Genomic DNA, 6,515 nt, shown 5'->3' on the forward strand with positions numbered 1-6,515 from the left:
TCCTCCCGCCGGCCCCGCGCTCCCCGCGGCCCTGCCAGGACCTGCGGGCGGGGCGTGGCCGCGCGCGGCGGAGGCGGGAGCGGCCTCGGGCCTGAGGCGTTCCGGGCGGCTCCGGGAGCCCGCTCCGCCTCAGCGCGAGGGTGTCGGGCAGAGGGGTCCCTGTGGTAGCTGTGCCTGCCCGGCGCGGGCGGGACAGTGCCGGGCATTCCCCGCTGGGCCCGCGGAAGCTGCTTTTCCCTCCGCTGCCTTCGGCGCTTCCCTCTCTTTCCTACCTCTAAAGGGGACTCGGGTACCGCAGGCCTGTCCCACAGCCCGAGGTATTCTCCTCTCCTGAGGTCAGGACACAGTGGGGATTTGTTCCCCTCAGCTTTGGCAGCGGAGCGCCCCAAGAGCGCAGAGCCCCGGCTCGCACATGCCCCGCAGGCGGAGCTGGAAGCGGGCCCAGCCCGGTGCCGGGTGTCCGCCCGCTTCCCCGGCAACGGGGCAGAGCCACCTTCGGCCCCGCGCACGGCAAACTGCTGCTGCCGCCCGTGGTTTGCATCCATAAAAGAGAATTTGTGAGCTTTTGTTGATGGAGAGGGGAGTCTGCCTTGCTCTGCGGCTGTGGGAGCTGCCGGGTCGGTACCGCGGGCTCCGAGTGCTGCTGGATGCAGTCAGGATAAGCTCTCGCTGCGCGCAGTTCGCCACAAGAGCCCGTAGCTGGCACTCGGCACTGTCTGTTCAGGCAGCTGAGGAGCAGGAATCCAGTCCTCCCCCTTGCACAACAGAATGAAAGTTAGCAAAAAGTTAGAAAGGAGGAAATAAGTGGTTCTTTGCCTTCAATGGCTGAATCTTGAGGCTGAGATGCTCGTGATTCTCTGCAGCGATGTGACCACAGACTTTAAAAGAGAAGTTGAGAATTCCAGGTGATTCATCGAGACAGGATTTTAAAACCCCTTACAAAATGTTACAAAATATCAGAAAAATCATCACACATCGTGAGTTTCCACATCCATTTTTCCAATTGTAATTTGCACTTTTGGCACAAAGAATGATTTCTCTCTCTGTAGACTTTGCAACCAAATTTGGCAAACAGGCTGGCCTCTTCCTGCCCTGAATCTTGTAGAGAAGTGTGAATTCACAGTCAGAACTCTGTGAACAGTTATGCTTCTGAGGCATGAGCCAAGGTAGAACCCAGCCAGACATCCCTGGGCTCAGCAGGGCTGACAGGGATATCAGACACTCAGAAAATAGTTTAATCAACAAAGCCACCAGATGCAATACTGTGAGACCCTGAAAAGCACAGCAGCAGAACAAGAAGAGCTCATTTTCAGACAGCTGCTTCTCTATAATCATTAAATATCCTGAATCAGAAGGGACACACACGGATCATGAGTCCAGCTCCTGGCCCTGCACAGACACCCCAACAATCCCACCCTGGGCATCCCTGGCAGCGCTGTCCAAACACTCCTGGAGCTCTGGTAGCCTAGGGGCTGTGATTCCCTGGGGAGCCTGGGCAGTGCCCAGCACCCTTTAGGGGAAGGAGCTTTTCCTAAAATCCAACCCAAACCTCCCCTGGCACAGCTCCAGCTGTTCCCTCAGGTCCTGTTCCTGGTCACAGAGCAGAGATCAGAGCTCGTCCCGGGATGAAGCTGCAGCCCCTGGTGAGCTCTGCCCTCAGTCTTCAGGCTGAACAAACCGAGTGCCCTCAGCCACTCCTCACACAGCTCTAGTTCCCTCGAGACCCTTCACCAGTAACTTTAGATCCTTCTGATACTGTTGTGCCCAAAGCTGTTCTCGAGGGTAGGTGGATTCCTGCAGGCTGGGACTGGCCAGGAGATGGAGCCCTGGACTCCCGGAGCCTCCAGCTCCTGCTGTCCCAGGGGGAGCACAGCCTGGGCCGTGAGAGTGACACCTCTCCTCAGGCACCTGCATGCTGTCGGCATTTAAGTGTTAAAAACCATCAAAAAAGGGATCAGGCTGCTGTGATCCGGGAAAGTCACCTGAGGCGTGAAGCCTGCTGGAGCAGCACTACTGACACGGCTACATTTTGCATCGTCTCTGTGGTTTGGCAGTGCTAAAAATGATCCCCAAAACCCAAGGATCCCTTTGTACAGGAGATGAATCAAGTGTGTGCCCCTCCTCAGCCTTCTGCTTTGTGCAGGCCGTAGAATTCCCCCCAACAGACAGGAAAGCTTTAATGCAGGCACTTTGCTGTTGAGCTGCACCTTGCTGGGAAGAAAGACAGATGAATATCTGCATGTTGGCTTAGAGTAAGGTTTTAGGTGAGGCAAGGGCTGCTGCCATCACATAACCAGGAGGAGCAGTGTGGTGGGGAGGGCAAGGCTTTACCTCGCCCCTTGCAGCTGCAGCGAGCACTGGTTAAACCATGGGTGAAACCTTGGCAGGGTGAGGTGATAATTGACAGATGGAGAGCAGAAACTTCCTGACAGAGATAAAACCACTCCTCTACTGATGCTCAGGGCTCAAACATGCCGACACTGGACATTGCAGCTCAGCTGCTCCCACTCCCCTCTTCCACTCCCCTCCACACCTCCATGATGGGCTCCTGCTGCCTCGCCTTCTGAGGAGTCTTGCAACAGGGCAGCTGCTGGGCAAATCAGTTCCTGCCTTCTCTTGGGGGTGATTTGGTTTCCACTGGATCATCTGACAAAGCCAGTTGAGGAAAAGGTCCCGGGTGTGTGTACCTAACTTTTCACTGAGAGCAGCTTGTGCTGGAGTGGGTAAATGCAGCAAAGAGCTGTATTCTGTTCATGTAGCAACAGGCCCTGCACCGGTTCAGACCTGACGTGGCACAGCTGGCATAGGACACACTTGTGCCAGAGCCTGGATTTTGAGCTAACAGAGTCTGAAGTGTGTTTCTGCTTCATGACCTTGCTTGCTGGGAAAATGCTGGGTAGCTCAACCTGGCATCCATATTAAGTAGCATTTCAACTGGTGCAAAAATTTAGTTACAAAAGACAGGTTAAAATACTTGTGTGATGTACAAGGGACTGCTACTGGTACACAGCTCTGGCACCAGTTATTTTTGGGCCTGAAGTAATGAGAATCTTCCACAGGTGAGACGTAATATTACAATGTCAGCACTTATTCACTGCTCAGGCTGGCAGGTGCCAGGTGATATTCTGCAATCTGTATTTCTATGTTCCTGAGAGCCCAACTCTCAAATACCTGTCAGCTAATAAAAATAACTGTCCAGTCACTGGGATCTCCTGCTGGGTTCCTAAAGCTCTTTGAAAGCTGTGCCCATAACCCATCATGGTAGGATTACCTGGGGTAAAATTCAAGTAGACATCATTTAGCAATAAGAAGAGAAAAAAATTAAACCAGAAGATAAGCTTAATCACTAATACACCTCCCCACACTTTCTATATTATTGCTATGTTATATTATTCCATGAGCTGTGCTCCTCCTGTGTGCTGCCCATGGGGATCACTGCTCCTTGCTGAACTGACACAGGAAAATCCTCCCCATGTACACAGGCACGTTGTGGCTTAAACCCAGCCAGCAACTCAGCCCCACACTGCTCACTCACCCCTTCCCAGTGGGATGCGGGAGAGCATTGCAAAAGTGAGAGAACTCATGGGTTGAGATAAAGACAGTTTAACAGGGAAAGCAAAGGCCGTGCAAGAAAAGCAGAACCAGGAATTAATTCCCTGCTTCTGCTGGCGAGGCAGGTATTCTGTGGGATCTCAACACATCACTGTGGATGTGCAGAGGCACCAGGGGAGCCCCTGGGGGGCTCGGAAACCCTGGAATGCAGCCAAAAGGGTTTGGTGGTTGGATTTCGATCCATCAAAAGGAGAAGAACCTGTGAAGGAGGAAATGAGAGCTTCTTGGGTGTGAATGATACATTTATGGAGGGAAATATAAATTTTAGAAAAATAGGTACAGGGGGGTCATGAAGGCAAGATAGAGGATTCAGGGCGTGGTCCTGTGTTCTTCTTTCTTCTTCATGTCTTCCATTTTCTGTGGTGATGTTGGCACTTGGGGATTGGTTCATGGTGAAGGTACACTTGTCTATAAGGGTGAATAGTATGGGGAAATAAAGGTAAATATGTTACACGTAATTTTTACTATAAAAGACACAGCCGCCCTGTGGGCGGGAGAGAGTGCACTTGACTGTCTTGCTGAGCGGACCTCGGCTGGACAGAGAGAAAACTTTGTAGATAAGAGATAATAAACAAGACTGAAGACCGAGAATCTGAGAGTCCAGACTCATCCTTCGCGATCGCGGCCGCTCAGAACCACCTTTCCCCGTGTCGGGGCAGAGACACATAACAGCGGACCCCGACAGTATTCAACCATCACCAGGGCAGCAGGACTCTGTCACAGGTAACAGTTCCTTGTGATAGGAAAGGTGTGTGCTAATGTCTTTACACACAATTCCATGGGTGAGGGGATGGGTGTTAACATCTTTGAAATGTGTCTTAATGTCTCTACCAGCTTCAAGTGATGCTTTTGTATTTTTCAGATTCTGTGCTGCTTTAATGTGCACTTTTGAGCTTCATATTAGAAGATAGTAAGATACTCTTTTCACAGAGTAGAGAGACAAAAAAAATCCTTTTCTAGCTGGGGACCAAGGACAAATGATCCAAATTTCAGGCCCAAGAGCATAAACAACTGACTGAAGAGAGAAAAACAAGGATGGGACTTCATAGGCTAGGGCTGTAATTGGACAATTAACTCCAATATGCAAATGGAGCAGAACTTATTAAAGTGAGAGGCCCCGTGAGCTGTTGTGCATTTTGGGACCATTTTGGTTCATCTTGGGTGTAACCCTGGCTGGGCTCTTGTGCTGCCCAAGATGAGGGCATTGAGGCCTCCTAATAAATCCCTGTTTTATTCTTTAACTCTGTCCAGTCTCTGTTCTAGGTCAGGTTCCCAAGGCATCACAAGCAGCAGGTTTCTTACAGAGCCCAGGCAGCTTTGACTCCTGAAACAGACAAGTGGGTCTGCACGAGCTTGAGTTTGTGAATTTTGGGGTAAAATAAGAGGTTCAAGGCAGATATGGGGTAGGTGGTTTGGGAAGGCTATACCTTCCTAATGTCTCAGCAATGGGGAAAGGAAGAGGGCTACATGCGGCTGGGAGTTTGGGACAAAAGGGGCTGCACCCTCTGAAACCTCGGGAGAGGAAACCCCTCGGGCGTGTGCTCTCTACCTTTATTAGAAGGTGGACTCTCTAGCTTTATTAGAATAAAGTTTCAGGACTCCTCTGTCTCCTTTATGGACCCTGGCTTTTCATAGTGTGATTTTTCGTATAACTCCAACCATTAACCCACCACTAAACCACATCCCCAGGTGCCACATCTACATGTGTTTTGAACACCTCCTGGGCTGGTGACTCTACCACTGCCCTGGGCAGCCTGTGCCAGTGCCCAGTGCCTGACTACCCTTACAGTGATGAAATTTTTCTTTTCACCTTACCTGGCAGAACCTGAGGTTGCTTCACCTTCAGCTGGCTAGGTGAAAAATGCTGACAGCAGGGACACTTTCACTGGGAAATAGTCTATATCCTCACCCTGCTCCTGAATGTTACATTGGATCAGCCCTGTTTGAAAAAAAAACAGGGAAGACAAAGGAAGTCTCCTGCATATGAAAACATGGAACAGATTGTCAGGAAAATTAATCCACAAACACCAGAGATTTATGTCTAAAAAGGAGACAGAGGAGTCCCGTAACTGTATTTGAATAAAGGAGAGGCCATGGGGCATTCCCCTGGAGTCTCTTGAATTTTTGGAGGATGCAGCCTCCTTTTTACCCTAATTTCCTGGCCGCATGTCCCTCTTTCTTTCCCCTTGTCTGAGGTACTTGACAGGTACAGACTTTCTGAAACGCCTAATACCTAAGACCACCTTCTAATGTATAACTCCCTACCCTTGTCTTTTCCTTGTGTCACTCAGTGGAATTCTTTAGAGAATTTATGGTTCTTCCCATTGTTTCTTTCATCTCCCAGTATTCAATTTGATTTATCAGCAGATCTACAGTTTGTTTGTAAAGACAAATCTCATTCATCAATCAGTGGAATCCTTCCCATTGTTTCTTTTCTCTCTCACTATCCAGCGTTATTTACCAGCAGATCCGCTGTTTGTAAAGACAAGTCCCTCATTCCCCTCAAGATGGCGCTACAGTGCAGATCTAAGTTGGAAAAGACTGCAGGTGATGTGAGAAGATCCAAAAGAAAAGGGGAGTTCTTTCCGAACGCGGTCTCGGGCGCGGTTCGGAGCGGGGCCGGGCAGCTCCCAGGGCGCCGCTGGGTTTCCTGTCCCGCCTCCCTCGGCTCCGGCTGCGGCCCTGCCGCTCCCTCACGGGACAGGAGCTGCCGGGATGAGCCTCCTGCGGGGGCTCTGGTGTCACTGCTGGAGCAGGGCAGGGGCGGGAGCAGCCGCTGTCCCACAAGAATTCCTGCACGCGGCAGAGGCCAAAGCCCCGGGCTGCGGTGCGGGAGATCCCTGCCCGGGCTGTGCGAATCCGGGCCGGCTCTCAGGAGACCCTTGTCTGGCCGTGTGGGAAGG

This window comes from Pyrgilauda ruficollis, unplaced genomic scaffold (genome assembly GCF_017590135.1).
Source record: "Pyrgilauda ruficollis isolate IOZ18807 unplaced genomic scaffold, ASM1759013v1 scaffold16, whole genome shotgun sequence".
Taxonomy (NCBI): Eukaryota; Metazoa; Chordata; class Aves; order Passeriformes; family Passeridae; genus Pyrgilauda; species Pyrgilauda ruficollis.